The sequence below is a fragment of the Balaenoptera musculus genome, chromosome 6 (genome assembly GCF_009873245.2).
Source record: "Balaenoptera musculus isolate JJ_BM4_2016_0621 chromosome 6, mBalMus1.pri.v3, whole genome shotgun sequence".
In the NCBI taxonomy this organism is placed as follows: Eukaryota; Metazoa; Chordata; class Mammalia; order Artiodactyla; family Balaenopteridae; genus Balaenoptera; species Balaenoptera musculus.
The window spans coordinates 105,758,943-105,783,132 of NC_045790.1; the positions used below are offsets into that span (position 1 = coordinate 105,758,943).

At 38.8% G+C, this 24,190-nt stretch overlaps 1 protein-coding gene and 1 long non-coding RNA gene across 4 annotated transcripts in view; one reads left to right on the forward strand and one right to left on the reverse strand.

Annotated features, from left to right (window-relative positions):
• The window catches only part of NR6A1 (nuclear receptor subfamily 6 group A member 1), a 211,771-nt gene that overhangs the window by 106,032 nt on the left and 81,549 nt on the right, over positions 1-24,190 (reverse strand). The window lies entirely within an intron of this gene.
• The window catches only part of LOC118896670, a 38,473-nt gene continuing 25,405 nt past the window's right edge, over positions 11,123-24,190 (forward strand). The window contains exon 1 of the long non-coding RNA XR_005020239.1: positions 11,123-11,600. This is a non-coding gene — a long non-coding RNA (uncharacterized LOC118896670). The remainder of the gene's footprint in view (positions 11,601-24,190) is intronic.

Here is a 24,190-nt window from a genome sequence, read left to right on the forward strand (position 1 = left end):
ACTACTGCTTTTCAGCATCACACTGGAAATCCCAGCTATTGTGATAAGACAGCAAAAAGGAAAAAAAAGGTATACAGATTGGGAAGGAAGAAATAAAACGGTCTTTGTTCACAGATGACAAGATCGTCTATGTAGAAAATCCTAAAGAATCAACAAAAAACTCCTGGAACTAATAAGCAGTGATAATAAGGTTTCAGGATACAAGGTTAATAAACAAAAGTCAGTCACTTTCCTATATACCAGTAATGAACAAGTGGAATTTGAAACTAAAAATACATTACCATTGGGCTTCCCTGGTGACGCAGTGGTTGAGAATCTGCCTGCCAATGCAGGGGACACGGGTTTGAGCCCTGGTCTGGGAAGATCCCACATGCCGCGGAGCAACTGGGCCCGTGAGCCACAATTACTGAGCCTGCGCGTCTGGAGCCTGTGCTCCGCAACGAGAGAGGCACAATAGTGAGAGGCCCGCGTACCGCGATGAAGAGTGGCCCCCGCCTGCCACAACTAGAGAAAGCCCTCGCACAGAAACGAAGACCCAACACAGCCATAAATAAATAAATAAATAAATAAATAAATAAATAATACATTACCATTTACAATAGCACCTCCCCATATGAAATACTTAGGTATAAATCTAACAAAATATGTACAAGATCTATATGAGGAAAACTACAAAATTCTGATGAAAAAAAATGTCAAAAAAGTACTAGAGAGATATTACATATTCATAGATAGGAAGAGTCAATATCACCAAGATACCAGTTCCTCCCACCTTGATTTACAGATTCAATGCAATCCCAATCAAAATCCCAGCAACTTATTTTGTAGATATCAACAAACTGATTCTGAAGTTTATATGGAGAGGCAAAAGACCCAGAATGGCCAATACAATATTGAAATAAAAGAACAAAGCTGAAGAACTGACACCATCTGACTTCAAGAATTATTACGAAGTCACAGTAATCAAGACACTGTGGTACTGGGGAAAGAACAAATAGATTAATGGAACAGAATAGAAAGCCTAGAAACGGACCCACATAAATACAACCAAATGATCTTTGACAAAGGAGTAAAGGCAATAAAATGTAGCAAAGTTAGTCTTCAAGAAATGATGCTGGAACAACTGGATATCTACATGTAAAAAAAAAAAAAAAAAAATCAATCTACACACAGACCTTACACCCTTAACAAAAATTAACTCAAAATGGATCACAGACCTAAATGAAAAACAGAAAACTATGAGACTCCTAGAAGATAACACAGGAGAAAACCTAGATGACCTTGTGCATGGCAATGAATTGTTGGGTACAACACCAAAAGCATGATCCATGAAAGAAATAATTAGTAAGCTAGACTTCATTAAAATGAAAAATTTCTGGTCTGCTAAAGACAATGTCATTAGAATGAGATGACCAGACTAGGAGAAAATATTGGTAAAAGACACATCTGATAAAGGACTGCTATCCAAAATTATAAAAGAAACTCTTAAAACTCCACAATAAGAAAAAAACCCTCAACAATAAGAAAATGAACAACCAAATTAAAAAACAGGTGAGAAACCTTACTAGACACCTCACCAAAGAAGATACAGAGATGGCAAGCAAGCATAAGATGTTCAACATCATCTGTCATTAAGGAAGTGCAAGTTAATATGACAAGATATCACTACACACCTGTTAGAATGACTCCCACACAAAAAAAAAAAAGAGAGAGAGAGAGACAATATCACATGCTGGGGAGGACGAGGTAGAGCAACCGGAATCCTCATTCCTTGCTGGTAGAAATGCTACCTTGGAAGACAGTTTGGCAGTTGCATACAAACTAAACATACTCATACCATATGATCCAGTAATCACCCTTGGTATTTACCCAAATGAACTGAAAACTTATGTCCACACAAAAACTTACATACAGATGTTTATATATAGCAGCTTTATTCGTAATTGCCAAAACTTGGAAGTGGCTAAGATGCCCTTTGGTAGGTGAGTGGATAAACTGTGGTACATCCAGACAAAGGAATTATTATTCAGTGCTAAAAAGAAACGAGCTATCAAGCTATGAAAAGACATGGAGGAAACTTAAATGTATATTACTAAGTGAAAGAAGCCAATCTAAAAAGGCCACATACTGTATGATTCCAACTGTATAACATCTGGAAAAGGCAAAACTATGGAGACAGCAAAAAGATTAGTAGTTGCCAGTGGTTAGGAAGGAGGGAGGGAGGGATGAATAGGCAAAGCACAGAGAATTTTTAGGGCAGTGAAACTATTCTGTAACATACTGCAATGGTAATACACATCATTATCTATTTGTCAAAATCCACAGAATGTACAATACCAAGAGTGAAATCTAAAGTAAACTATGAGGACTTCCCTGGTGGTCCAGTGGGTAAGACTCTGCACTCCCAATGCAGAGGGCCTGGGTTAGATCCCTGGTCGGGGAACTAGATCCCACATGCATGCTGCAACTAAGAGTCCACATGCTACAACTAAGAAGTCCACATGCCGCAACCAGGAGTCCGAATGCTGCAATGGAGATCCTGCGCGCCGCAACAAAGACCCCCCTGGCGCTACATGCATGCATGCATGCATGCATGCATGAATGAATATATTTTTAAAAAGAGCAGTGGCTGAAACCAGCAATGATCATTTTATTTATAAATAAATAAATACATAAATACATAAATAAATAAATAAACTATGGATTTTGGGTGACAATGATGTGTCAGTGTAGGTTTATCAACTGTAACAAACGCATCACTCTGGTACTGGATGTTGATAGTTGGTCGGGGGTCATGCACGTTGGGAACAGGGAGTATACTGGAATTCTCTGTACTTTCCACTCAATTTGGAGGTGAACCTAAAGCTGCTCCAAAAATAAAGTTTATTAGTTAAATAAAATACATATGAAAGAAAAAATACTAATTTTCTAACTTTTCAAGTATTAATAGCTATTGCCTTTAGAAGCCTGGAGAAAAAAGGGTGGTAACAATTTTTACAAAGAAGAAAACCATATATTCAAAATTTTTGAAGTTAAAAAAGGCTCCCTTAAAACTGCTTAAGTGAATTAATCCCTGCCATGTTTTGTCAGTGGGCACTTATGAATCTAATGGGAATGGTGACCATGTAAACTTCTAGAAAGTGTGTAATTTCAGTGGCAGGTATCTCCTGAACATGACCTCTCTATATATTTAAAAGGTTAATAGGGACTTTCTTGGTGGTCCAGTGGCTAAGACTGCGCTCCCAATGCAGGGGGCCTGGGTTCAATCCCTGGGTCAGGGAACTAGATTCCACATGCCGCAGCTAAGACCCAGCGCAGCCAAATAAATAAATAAATATTTTTTAAAAATAATAAAGGTTAACAGACCTGCTTGGAGAGGCCTAGTAGTAATTACAAATGGTAAGTCAGGCCAAAACACTGGCCACCAATGGCCTGCCTCTGAACCATAGCCCTTGGGTTACCATATCCCTAGGTTCAGCCCTCTGTGACCTGAAATTCAGCTCTGGCTTCTTCCTGTGATACAGTCTGACCCCACGTGGGCTCAGCCCATAGCCAAGTACCTTTTTGCCCTACCACCTTCTGCCCAGTAACCATGTGGCTCTGGATCAGTGGATATTCCAAATCTCAACAGCCCTAGGTCCCTCAATGTTACAATCAGCTCCTGAAGATTTTGATGCCCTGAATTTTTAAATGATGTTGAAGTCACCATAACACAACTCTGAACTGAATCTCTTTTTAAAGTTAAAATGCTCAAGAATGATTTGATACTTTAAAGGGAAAAAAGTCTGTCCTAAGGGGTATAATCACCACCACCATTCTCTGAACACTGGCAATGCCCTTGAGAGGCACTGGAAGTGCGTTAGTGAAGATAGCAAATAGGTAATACAAAGGGACAGCTTTGGAGCCACACCAAAACAAAAACAAAAACAAAATCCATACACACCAAAAACAAAACAAAACCAAACCCCACAAAAAACCTGAGTTAGATTACTGGCTCTGTCTTAGGAATCTTGAAGAAGCTACTTAACCTCTCTGTACCTCAGTTTTTCCTCATTTGTATAAAGGAGGAAATGACAATGCCAACTTAGTAAGGATGTTATAAGAATTCAAAGTAACAGTTTTGCAAAGTCCCATCTTTACCCTTGATGTGATACATGGGAAGACAAAATGGGGGAGAAAAAGTAGGCCTTATCATATATCTAAAGAAATTATCCAAAATCCCTGCTTTAATTATATAATCAAATGACTAACACTGGACCAGTCTCTTCACAAAAAAATGAGCATTTTCTTGGCAGCCACAGGAGTAATGTTTTATGACCCATGCCTTCGACCCAATCCTACCCAGGTGATTTTACCCTTTTCCCTAGCAGACACTGGGGCACCTGACTATTTTTGCCTACCCAAGAAACAAGGAGGTCCAGAAGCTTTGGAGAGCCAACCCAGTTCAAGCCCAAAAGAGAAATAAACCTATGTCCAAGTCATGTCCAAGTCATGGCAGAAGAAAAAAAGGAAAAACAAAAACAAAAACAAAACCCAGCGGGTTAATAAAGGAAACTAGCAGAAGATTAAACTCCTGTTTTTCACTGAAAAGCAACTGCATAAAGACTAAAAACATGAATCTATACTGATTAAAAAAGTGTTGGAGGTGGGACTTCCCTCGTGGTGCAGTGGCTGAGAATCCGCCTGCTAATACAGGGGACACGGGTTCAAGCCCTGGTCTGGGAAGATCCCACATGCCGCGGAGCAACTAGGCCCGTGAGCCACAACTACTGAGCCTGCGCATCTGGAGCCTGTGCTCCGCAACAAGAGAGGCCACGATAGTGAGAGGCCCGCGCACCGCGATGAAGAGTGGCCCCCGCTTGCCGTAACTAGAAAAAGCCCTCGCACAGAAACGAAGACTCAACACAGCCAAAAATAAATAAATAAGTAAATAAAATTTTTTTAAAAAAGAATCATTTCTTCTCTCTGAGCCTCAATGTTTCTTTTCTGTAAAATAAGGATAATACACAAAATAGTTTTTTGGGGCACTGTAACTGTTCTGTGTCCTGATTGTTCTGTATCCTAATTTTAAGAAATAAAAATAATAAACGAAAACAATAGGGATAATAACTTTCCCCTCACAGAATTGTCGTGAGAATTAAACTAAAACCTATGTCAAAAGGGCCTAGAGGGCTTCCCTGGTGGTGCAGTGGTTAAGAGTCTGCCTGCCAATGCAGGGCACACGGTTTTGAGCCCTGGTCCAGGAAGATCCCACATGTCGCAGAGCAACTAAGCCCATGCACCACAACTACTGAGCCTGCGCTCTAGAGCCCGAGCACCACAACTACTGAAGCCCATGCGCCACAACTACTGAGTCTGTGCTCTAGAGCCCGAGCACCGTAACTACTGAAGCCCATGTGCCACAACTACTTAAGCCCACGCGCCTAGAGCCCATGCTCCGCAACAAGAGAAGCCACCGCAATGAGAGGTCCGTGCACTGCAACGAACAGTGGCCCCTGCTGCTGCAAGTGAAGAAAAGCCTGCATGCAGCAACAAAGACCCAACACAGCCAAAAAATAAATTAAATTAAATTAGATTAAAGGGGGGGGCGGGTAGAGCAGCAGTCCCCAACCTTTTTGGCACCAGGGACCAGTTTCCTGGAAGACAATTTTTCCACGGACCGGGGCGGGGGTGGGGGGGTGGAAATGGTTCAGGCGGTAATGCGACCGATGGGGAGTGATGGGCAGCGGCAGATGAAGCTTTGCTTGCTCGCCCGCCACTCACCTCCTGCTGTGCAGCCTGGTTCCTAACAGGCCGTGGACCGAGGGTTACGGACCCCTGGCCTAGAGTACAGCGCATGGCTGGCTCATAGTAAATAAACAACAGGCATTAATTCCCTACCCTTCCCCTTTGATACAGCCTTATCCTCCAGCGGGAGAGGAGGACATGATTTCTCCCTTCAGCAAAATTAACTCAACCAGTACCGTAACCAGGTCAGAAAACAGCAGGGCTGGACTCAGACACTAGATATATTTCCTGTCTTGTATCTGAGCACTGACTCCAACTTACACTGCAACAGCTCGCTTTTGAGAGGCCACATTCTCACTCTCATAAGCTAGGTATCACACAGCTATTATTTTAAGAAGCCAAGATTAGCTCAGGGGTAGGCTGAGTAATGAGATACAAGTGCTTTGGGAAATCTGCTGGTTCCCAGTACAACTAATGAGTAATAACAACTGCATTCTGTCCAAGATATGGAAGACAACGCCAAGTGGCCAACAGGTCTTTGAAAAGGGCAGAGGACGTGATCAGAGGAAGAATATTTCTGTCCCATCCTACAGCATCTGCTTTGAAAATTTATATTTTATATAATCATTATTAAAGGTCATTTATGGTGTTTCATTTTTGTTCAGTTTCACTGAAGATTATAATCACTAGAAAAACTATACAATGTGGTAACAAGGAAGGGCTTTGGAATCATTAGCAATAGTTTAAGTCCCAGCTCTGCTACTTCCTTGCTATGTGACAAATGACAAGTCATAACCTCTCCGAGCCTCAGATTTCTCCCCTACAATGTTTTTTCAAAGTTCAGATTGTCCCTTCAGTGGGTTTTAAAATCAATTTAGTGGCTTGTAAATAATATTTTTTAAGTAAAAAAAAAAAAAAATCAGATGACTACATGTAATAAGGACAAGTACTATACCATGAAAGTATGGTTTCAGATATAGATATTGATACATAGATATATATACAAATACATGTATAATGGATTACAATATAAAATATCTTTCTTACAGAGGATAATGGTCAAAACAATTTGAACGCAACTGACCTATAAAATGAAACTATCAAGTGTGTAATGTTATGCTCGTTATTTTTCACAGTATTTTAAAAAATCAAATAATATGGGATAAATGTTAGCAATTAACCCTACTAGAGTCAGAATATCTGAATACAACCTTATTTAAGAATACTGGGAAGGGGGGACTTTCCTGGTGGTCCAGTGGTAAAGAATCCGCCTTACAATGCAGGGGGCGTGGGTTCGATCCCTGGTCAGGGAACTAAGATCCCACATGCCGCGGGGCAACTAAGCCTGCAGGCTGCAACTACTGAGCTCGTGCGCCTCAACTAGAGAGCCTGCATGCTGCAAACTACAGAGCCCACGCACCCTGGAGCCTGCGCGCCACAACTAGAGAAGAGAAAACCTGCACGCCACAACTAGAGAGAAGCCCGCGTGCCACAAAGAGCATGCACACTGCAACGGAAGAACTCGCATGCCTCAACGAAGATCCCACATGCCGCAACTAAGACCTGATGCAGCCATACATACATACATAAATAATCTTTAAAAAAAAAAAAAAAAAGAATACTGGCAAACGGACTTCCCTGGTAGTCCAGTGGTAAAGAATCCGCCTTCCAACGCAGGGGACGCGGGTTCGATCCCTGGTTGAGGAACTAAGATCCCACATGCCACGGGGCAGCTAAGCCTGCGTGCCACAACTACTGAGCCAGCGCGCCTCAACTAGAAAGAGAAAATAGAAGGAAGCCCGCACGCCACAGTGAAGAGCCCACGCACCTCAACAAATATCCTGCATGCCGCAACTAAGACCCGACACAGCCAAAAAATAAAAAGAATACTGGGAAAGTTCCTCTTTACTTGTCAATTTCAGATTCCCATCAGTATGCCCTTAAGTATATCATATAAATGAAACAGCCATCATCAACTGCCAAGAACACGTCCTTCAAAGTTACTGACACAGAAAGATCAGGTCTAATTAAGAACTGAATTTTAGCCTAAATTAATACAGAAAACCAGCATACAAAACCCTATCCACACAACAGTGATGTTGTGAAAACAACAAGAGACTCCTGTTGAATGAGCCCTCTTTGATGTGGAAAGAGCAATGAAACCAATGGTTGCCCCAGCATTCTTGTAAAAGAAGTATCATTCTGCTAGGACACCTAGAGCTGGCCACTAACATGTGAAAGCCTTGGCAAAGTCTCCAGCTTGGGAAGGACTCCAGTTAAAGGTAGTGTCAGGGGAATTCACTGGCAGTCCAGTGGTTAGGACTCTGTGCTTCCACTGCAGGGGGCACGGGAACTAAGATCCCGCATGCCTCCCAGAGCAGCCCAAAATAAATAAATAAATTAATTTAATTTAATTAAAAAAAAAAAAAAGGTAGTGTCAGGAGGACTCTTCTGCTTAAAACCTTCCAATCTCCTACCTTTGGGGAAAAATCCAAATTTCTTATCACAGCTCACAAGGCCCTACATGACAGGATCCCATCCTACCTCTCCAACATTATCTCCTACCTGCATTCACTCCACTTTAGCCATGCTACTCTTTCTGCTCCTCAAACACACCAAACTCAATCCTATCTTAGAACTCATATCTCGTTCTCGTTGCTCAGATCACACTTCTTTTAGCTCTTTATCCTCTAGGATTCTTCTTGTCATCGTTTGGCTCTCAGCTTGTATATTTTACTTCCTCAGAGAAGCATTCCTGGGTATTTCCTCATTTAAGGAGTCCCTCATCCAAATCTACCCCCAAGGCATTGTCCATCATCACATTACCCTATTTTATTTTCCTCATAGCATGGTTTCCTGTTTTACTTTATATTACTTTGTAAACTTATTTTTCTGTCTCCTCACTAGCATGCAAGATCCATAAGAATCTGTTCTGGTTTATTCTTGACTCACCCTAGCACCTAGAACAGTATCATTCATATATGTAAGAGGAACATCGATGCATTCGTTCTAGTGCATTCATTTACCTGCACTTTCAAAATAACCTAAGAAAGAGAATTTATATACATACACAGGAATATCTGTGAACTGAGTTCAACAAGGGGTTGTTCAGCTAAAGATCTATAACGTGCAAAGCTTTCCTCTGAGTATCCACTCATGAACCATCTCTATCACAGGGCTATAGCTCCTGATGCCTAATGAAAGAATCTCTGATTTGGAATCAATGCTTAGCCTTAATCTCCTGCTTCCAAACCCACTGATCATCACCTCACTATGGAGTTTGCATAATGGCTCTGGAGCCAAAAGAGACAAGGGTTCAAATCTCAGTTGTATCTTTTACATGCTGTGAGGTCCTGAACAAGTTATCTATTAAATGAATATAACAATACTTATCTCAGAGTTGTTTTGAAAATTAAACAATGTATATAAAACATCTGTCACAGTGTCTTGCCTATAATAAAAATCCAATAAAATTAGCTATTATTCTATTATTATTCATTAATTCACTTTTTTTTCCAACTAATTTTTATTGATGTCTACCTCCTAAACAAGAGGCACAGGCACAATTCAAAAGGAATTTACTACAGTCCTTGCCCAGGAAGAGCTCACAGTGTAATAGGAAAAGATAAACCCATAAAAAATAAATAGAGAAGAATTATGTTTTAAGTCTCATCCAAGACGGCTGGAAAGAATCTGCCCTTCTCTAGCAAATCTGATATTAGGGCCTAGTTAGTCTCTAAAGTTAAAAGGCATACCAAAACCCTTCCAACTGATAAAATGGAATAGCTTTTAAGATGGGTCAGAACAGCTCTGTAAAGATGCCCCCACAAGATTACAAGAAGAATGGTCAAGAATGATTGTCTTAATAGCCAAAAGGTGTGAGCAACTAAGTGTCCATCGACAGATGAAAGGATAAACAAAATGTGGTCTATACGTACAAAGGAACGGAATATTATTCAATCTTAAAAAGGAAGGAAATTCTGACACATGCTACAACATGAATGACCCTAGAGGACATTAAGCTAAGTGAAGTAACCCAATCACAAAAAGACAAGTACTGTATGATTCTACTTCTATGAGGTATCTTGAATAGTCAAATTCATAGAGACAGAAAGAATGGTGGTTGCCAGGGGCTGGGGGAGGAAGGAATAAGAAGTTAATGTTAGGTACAGAGTTTCAGTTTGGGGAAATAAAAATATTCTGGAGATAGGTAGTGGGGATGATTATACAACAATGTGAATGTACCTAATGCTACAGACTACAGACGTTAAAATGGTAAATTTTACTTTACGTATATTTTACCACAATTTAAAGAAAAAAAGGAATGATTGTTCTGTAGTTTACAGAAAAGAGAGGGTGTGCATCCCTTCTTTTCTGACTTTGATCATTGTTATATCCCATAGCATATCAACCCAGCTTCTCCAGGTTAAGACAAGAGAAAAATTCCTGGGCAGTCCCCATATGCAGGATGCTGTGTAACATCTAAGAAATTACAAATACTTAAACATCCAAACCCAGAATTTACAGCAAAATAGACAGGCGCTATACACTGACCATGGATTTATTTCCACAAGTGAAAGAGAGGCAGAAAATGAACCAAAGTATTTATATGTCTGAACACCACTTTAGGATTATATAAGCTAATTCCTTTATTGCTTCAAATTTTTAAAAAACAGTGTTAATTTGCGTTAAACAAAGCAACTTTCATATACTAAACAAAAATGTCACAACCGACAGTCCAAATAATGGCCTCATTTCCTAGTGGCCCAGAAAGACAGGAAATAATCCCAAGGACCCTAGTTCAGACAGACTAGAGAGAGTAGACTGTGGCTATCTTGCATAAAGGCTATGTCACAGTTCAATGGGATCCTATACTTTGGTAGCTTCCCCCCAGCAGTCCCCTATGTGACTAAGGACTAGGATAAGAGTGACAGCTTCACAAAGGCGATAAGAGATAAAGCTTCTTCCTAGCACATTCAAAGACTCCAGAATCCAAAACTTAACTTCTCTGCTGTCCATCCATCCAATTTTCATTAAGAGCGATTTGTAGCATCTAGGAAGCTTCAAAGTCAAATGCTACCTTTATTTTTACCTTATCAAACCCACAAAATCACGGCCAGGGTGTGGTCTGGACATGGGCCTTGGTTAAGGTCACAAAAATTCTCAAATCAAATAATTGGGTTAAGTTAGAGCAAAGTTCATCAACAATAAGATGACAGAATTCAGGCAAAGTCGGCTTCCTTCTTGCATTTCAGGAAGGCTAGCATTGCTCCTAATACTAGTACATAGGTGTAAGTAACCTCTGAGTGGGTAATGCCACCAAACAAAAGCAACACCTTCAAAGTCTCTCTCAGTGACTAGAGGCAGCCAGACACTCAAACTGCCAGTCCTGAATTACGGCCTCTGAATGGTGAGGGCTTCACATTTCACTGATCAGGGCACAGCCCAATCAGAAGACAAACCCCTGCACTGCCAGGGACCAGCAAATCCGCTTTCTTCCAGTGTGCACATGACTGAATGTGCTTCTGTCCATCATCTGGGTCATATATAGTTCAATGCGAGCTGAGCAGACAGGGCTGCAAGGAAATCTGGCGCGGTTCAATACCTCATCTAGTCTGGGTTCCAGTATCTAATTTTTTTTTACTGACAAACTCATTTCTCTACCGGGACAGGATGCTGTGCTGGCTGGGAGTTCCATTTCTACAGCAAGAATCCTATCTGGAAACAGAGAAGTTGTCCTCTAAGCCACAGCAGCTCGAACTTTTTTGATTGTTGTTGCTGCTTTCTCCCATCACCCCCACCCCCTTTTGACAAAGATCCAACTGTAAAAAGTCTTACGTAACAGTTCAGGACTACTTCGGTTCTTTTACTGGGTAAGCACTTTCAATTTTTTTTTTTTTTTAACTAAAAACCATTTTAACATTGAATCTGTTGAGAGGCTTGACTAAAATCTTTTAAGTAATTTGTGTGGTGAAATACTGTCAGTGGATTTTTTAGTCTCATTTCTGCACGTGCTCCTTTGTTCTCAGAACAGAAGCTTTTTATACACACCCCATAACGCAGCTGGAGAGAGTTATGAAGTCAGTTATTATAAGGAACACAAAGGTTGCTTTGCATTCTTTGCCTTTAGATAATTAATTTTGTATTTGTTTTCTTAAAACGAAGTATTAAAGAAGAGAGAAAGTGAATAAACAAAAGAATAAACTGTTGGAGAATCTAGCAAAGTTTGAAGTTTTTACCACCTTTTTTCTATCTGTAGTTTTGTGTGGCCAAACACTTGTGCTGCCTGGGGCGGTGGGGGTAGAGGCAAGCGTAGACAGAGAGGAACTAAGCCAGACATGGACAAAGGCATGAGCCAAAACCAGACAGTCCTGGCCGTTCGATAGGCCAGCAGTGGGTGAGACAGGTCAGCCAGCTGCAGGGGCGGGAGAGGGGGGAAAGGGGCATGGATGTGTGAGGTGCTCATGCGTGCGATCGTGACTAGATTCTGAAACTGCCAGCCATTTTCCCAGCTATGCTTTGTGCAATCTAAAGGAATGCATCTCCTCTGAAGCAGTCTTGCCAGAGCCCAGTGATAGCGAGGAGTGTGATAAATACCACAACATATGTAATCAGAAAATACTGGGATCTGGGGTGGGCAAAAGGGAATGCAGAGGGTGTGGAAATTTTTTAGTGATCTGGAATGTGTTGAGTGACAGGAAGTGCCCCAAGCTCTCCCCCCCTCAACTCTTCTCAGTCGCGCCTGCTTTTGTCTAACTCTTGTAATCTACACACTACTGCTTACAAAGCTGTCTGAGTTTAAGACAAAAAGAAACATAAAAGGCTCTCCCGTTCCACAGTACCTGCAATATGGAAGGAATGTAAAAAGCATGGCCCTTTAAGCCTGTGGACATTTTTTCAGGTATACAGGAGAAAGATAATATAACAATTTTCTAAGGATAATGAGAATTATGAATTATAGTCAAGCTTCCAAATCTAATTTTTAAAATCCTGATTGTGCTATACTTACAAATGCTTAAGTTGGTTCCTAATTTGAAGGAGGCTTGTTTGTTTGGTTAATACATCGCATTTTAAGTTGTTTCTATTTTCTCTGTATAAATTTGTGCTTTGGGAGGAAAAAAATGCAAATAAGTAGGATGCTCTGAAAAAAAGGAGATTTTTCCCTTCAATGGTTGGAAAGCATTTTAAAGGGTTGGTTTCTTGGAAAAAGCAGCTCCCTCTCTCTCATTTTTGCATGTATGCTATAAAGATAACTTTATGCCATTATAAATGTAAGGTAGAAAACTTTTGACAGAAAAAAATAGTGTTCTAAGCGAAAAACAACTTAGCATTTTCCCAAACTTCCATATTATCAACAGAAACACTAAAACTTAAGAGAAAAGTAGCCAAATAGTTGAATGGCTAAGTCTACTTTTGGAAGATGAAATGGAAAATTAAGTGTGAATAAAATGATACTTGGGAATGTTTCTACCTCCTACTACAAAAGATGTTAGTGGTCAGCCCAGGAGTTAATCTTTCCTAGTGTGGCTCTGAGCCTTCATGCCGAGCAGACGTTATTCACATGACGATTCGAAAAGTCCATTCATATATCTCACTACCTGGATTTGAATAGAAACCAGACAGCAATTCTTTAGTTCCAGCCACCATTCGCCCCACTGGACAATAGCGATTTGTTAGCACAGAGTCACAGGCTGTGGGACACAAAGCTTGGAGCTGCAGAAAGATGGGGGATTCAGAGAACAGGAAATTACAGGCCCGATGCACTCCTGGCAGCTCTAAGAATACAAAAAAAAAAAAAAAAAAGGCAACACAGTGATGCCATGTTTAAGAGCTACTTCTAGCATTTTTAACCACCTCCAATGTCATAAAAGCTCTATTGTTGGAGTATATAAAGTCACGAGTTCCATGTGCTCTCTTTTCTCACTACAGCGAACTTCATTCAATGCCTTGGCATAGTCAGAAAAATCAAAAGCACCCAGAGTCGATTAGTGGTGAGCTCTGATAGAAAGGAGAGGAGCATTTTACAACTAAAATGACAGAGAAAAATATGCTACTTAGTAACATATAATAAAATTAATATATTTTACAATAAAATTAATATATTTTACAAATTATTTCATAAGGCCAGACAATCAAAATGAAACCAAATCTATCAAGACTCCAGGGAAATGAATTTTTCTTCAAAATATCATATGAAATCTACTATTTAATTCCATCAAAAGTTTCTTCAAAAAACACATATCAATTTAAAAACGAATCTTACACAGAACATTTCTGAGTTCTGGGTTGTACTTTCCAAAACAAAGAACTAAAATCAAAGCCCTGAGGATTTATTTTGAAATATTAGAAAGGAAAACTAAATTTTCTTTTGTTGGTTATCAAATTATTATAGCTCCCTGGCTAAATTTAGAAACTGTCTCTACTTCCCTCTCTTTAGATATAAAAAATGAAATTAATGGACATTCTAGGTGAGGGGAGAGGGATAATTCTCCAGTCTCAATAAGCAGTGGAAAACAGTACATGGGTTCCTGTCCAGGCCCTCAAGCCTCAACCTGAGCATCAAGGGGCCAGAATGGTGTCCATTTCAACAGGAGTAGCCCCTGCACAAGAAAGCTGTAAATGGTTTTGTTCTTCTGTGATCCATTAGCAAACACAAGTCCCAAATGATATCATACCTGAAATACTCATCAAATGAGATCATGAATAATCAAAAAGTGCTTTGGAAATATGAACTGTTCTACTCTATTTGGTCCTATGGCTTTAGGATAAACACATGCCAAATTTTATGCTGCTGGAAAACCAATCAGCAACTTTTAAACTACTAATTATTGTATTTCCTCAAATTCTATTACTCATCAAACACAAGAATCAATTACTACCTCAAACTGTGCTATAATCACATGTGGCTATTTTTATTTGAATTTAAATTAGTCAAAATTAAATAAAATTCAGAATTTGGTTCCACAGTTGCACTAGCTACATTTCAAGCACTCAACAGCTCCACATAACTAGTGGCTATTATACTGGACAATGCAGAAACTGGACATTTCCAACTGCAGGAAGTTCTATTGGACAGTACTGATCTAGAGCATATTTATATCCAGAACACCTGTTTTCAACTGCACATCCAGCTAGACATGAAAGAAAGTGATCTCTAAGCAAAAAATACAATGACAAGACAAGGTAGCTAGCACTACGATACTTGAGAGATGTCTAAAAAGGCATTTTGAAAACAAAGGTTTCATTTTTTTCCTTGGTCTGTAATAAAGGTTATGAAGAATATTAAGATGGTAACGGCAGACAGGTAGCAGTGGCCAGAGTAATTAAAATGTTCCAGAATGGTATTCAGTGTTATGACTACATGTCAACCTCCAAATCTACCATCAAATAATCAGACATGATAAACATGAATATGAGGTCCTTCAATTTGGATGCATTCTCAACCCATCCTATGCCTGCTAGGCGCAAGAAACTGGGTCTTAGGGTCAAGTGGACATGGGTTGGAATCCTGGCTCTGCCACTTATTTACTATGTGATCCTGAATAAGTCACTTCCTCTCTTTGTCTCAGACTTCTCATGTATAAACCACAAATATTAATGCCTTCCTGACAGTCGTTTTAAGGTTCAAGGATCATATATATAAAAGATCTTGAACTGCTCCTGGCACATTGGAAAACACCTTGGAAATGTCAATTCTGTGAAAACACAATAAGGGCTTGAGGTTCAATTCATTGTCTGAGACTCTTCCCAAACACAGAGAATGGAAATAGAAGGGTTCCAGGCTGATTTACAGCACAGGCCATTCTCTGTTTAAATTTTAATTAAAACAAACATGAAGATGAAAGCTGTCAACACTGCACAAAGAATCTCACAAAGTCTTAGAAACAGAAATATTAGATGAACTGATTGAATGAATATAGGAAAATTATCATTTGAAAAGTGAGGTGGAACATCAGATTTTAATATCATGAGGTGTATTTAATACTGATACTAATTTAATGCTATTACGTGTATAAGAATCATTTTCTTAAATTAAGAAATAATATTTCCTGGAGACTTTTTTGGAATAAGCTTTCTACTAATTCTTCTTGGTGATTAAAACAGAAACATGAAAATTCTAATATTACCTATGACTAAGAAATTAAAATAGCCTCCTGCAGGTATGGGAAAGAAAATTCATGTCTTTTAAAATCAAAGCCATACACTTGAAACTAACACAACATTGTAAATCAACTATACTCCAATAAAAATTTTAAAAAATAAAATAAAACCAAAGCCATAGAAGGAGTTCCTAGGCAAGATCTGTACTACATCTGTACACTCATTTTAAAGTTGAAAGTAATCTAGCAGAAACTAGAAAAAGTAGGTGTTTCTTAATGATGATGCCAAATAACTGAAAAATGTTGAACATGCCACAAAATCTTTTCAGAGTATGAAAGGCAAGAGATTTTCCAAAGCAAACAGCAGAACAACATATAGGGGAGATAATGTGGTACAGTGTAAAATCTGAAAAGGTAGGTTCATAATCCCAGAAACTGGCTGGATTAGATATGACATGAAATTTTAGCTCTGCCACTATCTACCTAGGCGATTTTTAACAAAGTCACTTCCAAGTCTTTGTTACCAGTGGTGGTCCAAAAAACGTATCTATACTGGAGGCTAAATGACAGATAGCAATTTCGATTTGCAAGAGGGTATTCAAATACTTACCAAGCACAGTGCTAGACCCAGGTTGAATGATGAACAAAATAGATACAGAAGCTGCCCTCTTGGAGATGATAAGCTATTAACTGAGATAACCATGGCTAGAGGCCATCTCATTTAAAAAATGGTGGGGATCTGAGTTCAGAAACTTTGAGAATGGATCCAATGATTTGGAGAAACTGCCGTGCCATCCTTCGAAGCTGAACTAACATAGTTCATAAGAATATGAAAGAAGGTACACCCTCAGCTCCGTTTGATTCAAGCAAAGAGAGATGCTAAACTACAAGACCTTAATGGATTTCAAGCCATTATGGAAACAAAATACTGGGTTGGCCAAAAAGTTCTTCGGTTTCTTAAATAAAAATAAAAGACATTTTTCATTTTCACCAAGAACTTTATTGAACAACGTATTCACCGTTTTGTTCCACTACCTTCTGCCATTTTTCAGGCAACTTTGTAATTCCATCTTCCCAAAACTTTTTAATCTTTTTGAGCAAAGAACTGTTCCAGGTGCCTTTTACAGTCTTCCACGGAATTGAAATTTTTTCCATTAAGAGAATTTTGTGGGATTTCCCTGGTGGCGCAGTGGTTAAGTCTCCGCACTCCCAATGCAGGGGCCCAGGTTCAATCTCTGGTCAGGGAACTAGATCCCACATGCGTGCCGCAACGAAGAGTTCGCATGCCTCAACTAAGGAGCTGGCAAGCCACAACTAATGAGCCCGCCTGCCGCAACTAAGACCCGGCGCAACCAAATAAATAAACATTTTTAAAAACAACAAATTTAAAAATTAAGAAAAAGAGAGAATTTTGTAAAGACCAAAATAAATGGAAATCCGAAGGTGCAATGTCTGGTGAATACGGCGGATGAATCAGAACTTTCCAGCCAGCTGTAACAGTTTTTGCCTGGTCATCAAAGAAACATGCGGTCTTGTGTTATCCTGATGGAAGATTATGCATTTTCTGTTGACTAATTCCAGATGCTCTTCATCGGGTGCTGCTTTCAGTTGGTCTCATTGGGAGCAGTACTTGTTGGAATTCATCGTTTGGTTTTCCAGAAGGAGCTCATAATAGAGGACTCCCTTCCAATCCCACCATATACAAAACATCACCTTCTTTGGATGAAGACCAGCCTTTGGTGTGGTTGGTGGTGGTTCATTTCTCTTGCCCCACAATCTCTTCTGTTCCACATTATTGTACACTATTCGCTTTTCATCACCCGTCACAACTGGTTTTAAAAACGGAATGTTTTTCTTATGTTTAAGTAGAGAATTGCATGTGGAAATATGGTCAAAAAGGGTTTTTTTGCTTAACTCATGTGGAACCCAAACATCAAAGCAATTGACATAACCAAGCTGGTGCAAATGGTTTTCAATGCTCGAATTGGATATTTTGAGTATGTCGGCTATCTCCCGCGTGGTATAACGTTGATTGTTCTCAATTAATGTCTCAATTTGATCAACTTCAACTGGTCTACCCGACCGTGGAGCATCGTCCAGCGAGAAATCTCCAGCATAAAACTGCGCAAACCACTTCTAACACGTTCGATCAGTCACAGCACCTTCTCCACACAATGCACAAATCTTTTTTTGCGTTTCAGCTGCATTTTTACCTTTCTTAAAATAATAAAGCATAATATGCTGAAAATGTTGCTTTTTTCTTCCATCTTCAATATTAAAATGGCTACATAAAAATTCAATTTTGACAAGCTGTTTTTTTAAATGCACGCTGATACAAAAGCTGTCACAATACAATCTAACAAAATCGTTTCGAATGAGGTTAAAGACAACTAAGCACTACTAGAACCATCTTACAGGAAAAACCGAACGAAATTTTTGGCCAACCCAACACCTTCAAACAAACATAGGGTGGTTTTGGTTTCACAGTGACCATTACTCAGATCTGTGGCGAACCACTATCTCATACAAAAATTCAGTCTCCTTTTGATAGGTGATGATTAAAAACAAGAAAATTTCTGGAGGAGAAAGAGTTAAGGGTGTCTGAACACTGAAAAACAATCCAGGAGCAGACCGTGATACACTGAAGCATTAGATGTGATACATATTTCCTTCACTCCCTTCCCTAAGACTAAAGTCTTAGCACTTACCATTTCCTTTAATGGCGCATGCTATGACATCATGACCACACAGCTAGCTAGTACTCAACCCATGACTCAGCTAGCTCTTAGCAACCAAGAATATTTCAGACATGGATGATAAACATGAAAAGAAGGCAGGGTTAGGGCTAGAGTCACAACCGGACTTCTGTAACAATTTATCGTACAAACTAGTACCATGTCTATGAGGTATCTAAATATTAACCTCTCTTCCAATTGGAATTTAGTCTTTGTTGTCATAGGACTATATAAGAAGTTGCTGTTAACAATAAAGTATCTCCATATACCACAATGGCACAATGTTATCTCCACAGAATCTGAGGCTCCCAGTACCTAAATCCCAATCAAGAAATTCCCATTCTGGTTCCTTGACACTTACAGAACTTGGGTTTCCACACAGATTTTTTTTCCCCACCAGCAAGGACCCAATATCACGTGTATTTTGCTTTTCCTTTGTTCACTGAATATCAAAGTCAAGTGGAAAAGAGAGCTGGCAAATGTACTCCGAACAAATTAGACAGTTAAATCAAAAAGGAGGCTCCCAATCTGGTCATCTGTTACTATGACCTAGATTTTGTTAGAAGTATCTCCATTTGGCTTTCTAATAGCATTACATTTTATCAGGCTCACTTCTATGTATAATCCTATATTACTAGAACAGACAATCTCTTCTGCTTGGCCACTTAAAAGCTTCTAGGTATATAGTTCATTCTTTCAAAGGCTATCTGTTGAATGCTTAGTATATGCCAAGCGTTGTTGTAGGCACTGAATATACAATAGCAAACAAGACAAAGGTCCTGTCCTTCAGCATCGTAGTCACAAAGATTGGAATCCAGTCTCAGCTTAAGCACTCACCGACTGCGTGACCCAAGACAAATCTGCCTCTCTGAACCTTAGATACCTCCTCTAGGAGAAAAAAGGGAAAATAATACTACTTCAAAGAACTGCTGTGAAAAATATGTTTGTCAGTGTCTAGCATAGTGCCTGGAATACCACAAATGTTTGACAAACATAGCTAAAGTTTTACAAATAGTGGATATTACTATTATCCATTTTGCTTTTATATCCATGTATATGAGAATCACTCTAGTTTTAAAAAAAATAACAGGTTTCAAAGGCTTATGTATATCTAAAATATTTATTTCAGATATTAAGAGCTAAGCAGAGTAAGATCCACTAATGGATGAACTGCTACTTCTGATTATTGAAAAGTTTCTGGCTGTATATGCTAAACACAAGATAGCAAGAATACTATGAGAAAAATACTGTGAGAAAAATACTTTGAAGTTGGGATGTTAATGGTGAAATGGATCACTGCACTCACACAGATTTCAAAAGGTAGAGCACTTTATCTCCAGCAGTATTACTATTTCAGTTTATTTAATCAGAAATTGTATAGAAGAAACGTAACTAAAATTTGGAGGGACTTCCCTGGTGGTGCAGTGGTTAAGAATCCGCCTGCCAATGCAGGGGACACGGGTTTGATCCCTGGTCCGGGAAGATCCCACATGCCACGGAGCAACTAAGCCCGTGCGCCACAACTACTGAGCCCATGTGCTGCAACTACTGAAGCCCGCGCGTGCCCTAGAGCCCCTGCTCCGCAAAAAGAGGAGCCACCCCAATGAGAAGCCCACGCACCGCAATGAAGAGTAGCCCCCGCTCACCACAACTAGAGAAAGCCTGCGCGCAAGCAACAAAGACCCAACACAGCCAAAAAAAAAAAGATTTGGATTCTCAAGTCTACCATAGCCATCAAGCAGGGCAAAGAAAGTATGTCTTTCCCCTAAAGATCATTATGGAAGTCTCATAGAGAAAGAAATGTCTCTGAAAGAAAATTCCTGGTTGACTATAGTGATATACTTTATAAAATAACTTATTTTTTCATCTTATAAAAATAGTATGCTTACTGAAGATAGACTGAGAAGCACAAAAAATATGAAGACAAAAAGTTATTCATAATCTAAAAAAAAGTTATTCATCATCCCACTATCTAAAGATAACCACTGTCAATAAATTTCCCTCTAGTCTTGTTTTGTAGTTATCTATTAGTGATTTTTAAAATACCAGGAGTTTTTGTCATTATATTCGTAACACCTGATCTATATAGAAAATTTGAATAAAAAAAATGTAAAGAAAATTTGTCACCTATAACCCCACTTACAGAGAAAATTCTTATTAGTATCTTGGTGTAGTTCATATACAATGGAATCAATTCTTTATATACAATTTTATATTCTAATTTGTTCCCTTATAAGCATTTTTTAAAGTCTGTAAAAATGACTTTTTTTTAGATATCCAGGTGGTTTCCAGTTATTTTCTATTATAAATAATACTGTAGTGAACATATTTATACAGAAATCACTAACTACATTTCTGATAATTTTTTTAGTTTGACCAATTTACACTCCTACTAACAGGAACTGATAGCGCCTGTCTAACGCTAAGCTCATGAACACTGAGAATGTGCTATACATAATTAGCTGGTACCCAAATATAATAAAGTTTCCATTTCTTCAATAATGAAAAAAGAAGAGTTCTAAAGGAAAATTCAAAGTGAAATAAGGACAGGAAAATAGAAGAATCTCCCTAGTAAGATAAATTATACACCCTTGAAAATGATAGTCAGTTGACAGAAATCTTGAAAACCTTCCAAAAGGATACAGGGAAGTTGAACATTAGGCTCCCCAAATCTCAGAAGTAAAAACAAATCAAATCAAATCACTCTATCTTGTAGATGTGTTCATTACTTGGAAACAATGACATGAATCAAGAATTAATCCCACCTTTGGGAGAAAAACAACATGGAAAACTGTGGTGATAAATTAAAATGCACAAAATCAGTATTTTCACATCTGAATTATTTTCAAATTTTAGGAGTGAGCAAAGAGCATTAACTACGGATATAAATTTTTGGTTTCCCAAATTTATAATAGAAATTACTATAAATTCTTTTTTTTTTCTTTTTTTGGCTGCGTTGGGTCTTCGTTGCTGCACACGGGCTTTCTTTAGTTGTGGTGAGCGGGGGCTACTCTTCCTTGCGGTGCACGGGCTTCTCATTGCGGTGGCTTCTCTTGTTGCGGAGCATGGGCTCTAGGCTTCAGTAGTTGCGGCACATGGGCCCTAGAGTGTGTGGGCTTCAGTATTGTGGCACGCTGGCTTAGTTGCTCGGCAGCATGTGGGATCTTCCCGGACCAGGAATCAAACCCGTGTCCCCTTCAATGGCAGGCAGATTCTTAACCACTGTGCCACCAGGGAAGTCCTATAAATTCTTACCAAGACAAGAAAATAACCAATAATATCACTTATTCAACAAAGCTTTACTGAATGACAACTTTGTTTCAGGTACTCTTATGTATAAGAAGAGATCCAAAGTCATTAAAAAGAGTTCTTTCCTCAAAAAGCTTGCCTTTAGTATGCTTCCCAATCTGGCCCTCTTACATCACGTAACATTTGCCCTGCCTAATTGCTGAAACATTAAATACTTCAGGCCATGACTAGAAAAAGGAAAACCTTTGAGGACACACACTGTACTGAATGATCAACTTAATAATCAAAATTTCTTAAGAAAGAAAAAAAAAAAAGCCCAAAGTCAATAAAAACCAATCAGATTCCACTTACATGGCCTCATACCAGCACAAAGTAATGTTTACCCAAGTACCTACAGTCAAGAGGAATTCAAGCACTGACAGGAAGAAAAAAAACTCTTACTTCCCACAGAATAGCTAATAAAATTACTATCATTTTTCATTTCTTTGTAATTTTCCCTGTAAATCCTGCCTAATTTCAGTCTGACAAGACGGATCTCTCCTTAAGAGAAAATGACGCCCCAGGTTTCCTGCAGATATTTGAGAATATGTATATCACACAGAAGAGAAACACTGTCACAGTAACTGCATGGTCCAAAAATGAAAGCTGATCAGCTCAGTGTAAAAGGTCAGATTTCTGGTAAAGCTTCACATCTGCTAAGACTTTGATACTTATATATACCTAATATGTTTCAAAAATACACCCTCCCCAAATAATAGCAAATAACATTTATCAAGGGTCTACTACATGTCAGAACCTGTGCAATGTTTTTCTAAACATGTCATTTAATAATCACAACCATCTAAAGAATCCGGTACTGTTATTAGCACCTATTTTACTGATGAAGATACTGAAGCTTGGAAAGCTTGTCCACTGTCAAAACTGCTAGGAAACAGCACAGTCCAGATGACTGGTTCCTAGGGGAACTGCTCAGTTCACTATAGCAGTTTGATTTTCTATGGTTTGGTGGGACTTTTTTTCCTCCTTTAAAATTTTTCCTGACAAAGACTAAATTTTTTTCTGCTTCTAACTTTGAAAAGAACTAGTTTCCAGGATCACAAGAATATGGGACAGTACGATGTAATTTTACATATGATGAAAATAGATTTCTGAATGTCAGCAAGTATGCAGTCTAAACTATGCATGGAACTTTAAAAAATAGCTAGATATCATTTATTTATTAGGCTTCAAGTCTCCAGAAAAAGTAGAAAGAATTATATAATCTCTCTTAAAAATTTACTTAAGTATAAACAATATAGTCTAATTTGGAGAAATACATTCAGTGTGTGCTAAAATAGACCAGTGTCCATTGCACCAATGCTCTATGCTTATATTGTAATGTTATTTAAAAGGATATATAATATCTTAAAAGAACGGCATCTCTGGATTATTATACGTGAATGTGAAAGCCTGTTGTAAATAGTAAAGCAAAATTATCATTAACATTATTTTAAGGCACTTGTTCTGCTTTAATAGTTCCTAGAAATTCATGGTTACCTTTTGATAACAGATAACTAGAATTCACCAGAAAAGATCCTTAATTTTGGGCAGGCAGTAAAATGTAGAGAAAAAAGCAGAGACAGTATGAAAACATGGGTTTAATCAAAGAATTTCTAACTAAAATTCTCTGAGCCTCAGTTGCCTCAGCTGTAAAATGGGAAAATACTAAGTTCCTCATACAGCTGAATGAGAGTCATAAATGACAAAGTGTCTCACTAAAAGTCATGATTCATTCATGATTCACTGTCAACAAATACAGATTGGGAACATGAAACAGTATGATCAAGAAAAAAATTAAGATGTGTATCTAGCTTGGGAGCAAACAGTATACCTAGTTTGGGAGCAACAAGGAAACGGATGTGACTTAGGAACTAGTGTATTAGGGCCCCATAGTGAAAGCCTTTGTCAGGTGAAAGCATTTAGATTTTATTTAACTGCAGTCAGGGCATCAAGTTTTAAAGTAAAGTCAAATTTGCATTTAGCCACTGGGTGGAAGGTAAATTAGAGGTGGGCGAGACTGGAGGCAAGGAGAATACTGAGGCTATTGCAATCATTCAGATGAAAAAAATGATGGTTTTGACCACAATAGTGGCAGTAAAGACGCAAAGGCTGTCACATGTTACAACACAGATGAACCTTGAGGGCATTATGCTAAGTGAAATAAGAAGCCAGTCAAAAAAAGACAAGTATTGTATGCTGCCACTTATATGGGCTATCTAAAGTAGTCAAATTCATAGAAACGGAAAGTAGAATGGTGGTTACCAGGGGTTGGAAGAAGGGAAAATGGGGAGTTGTTTAATGGATACAGGGTTTCATGTTTCCAAGATGAAAAAGTTCTAG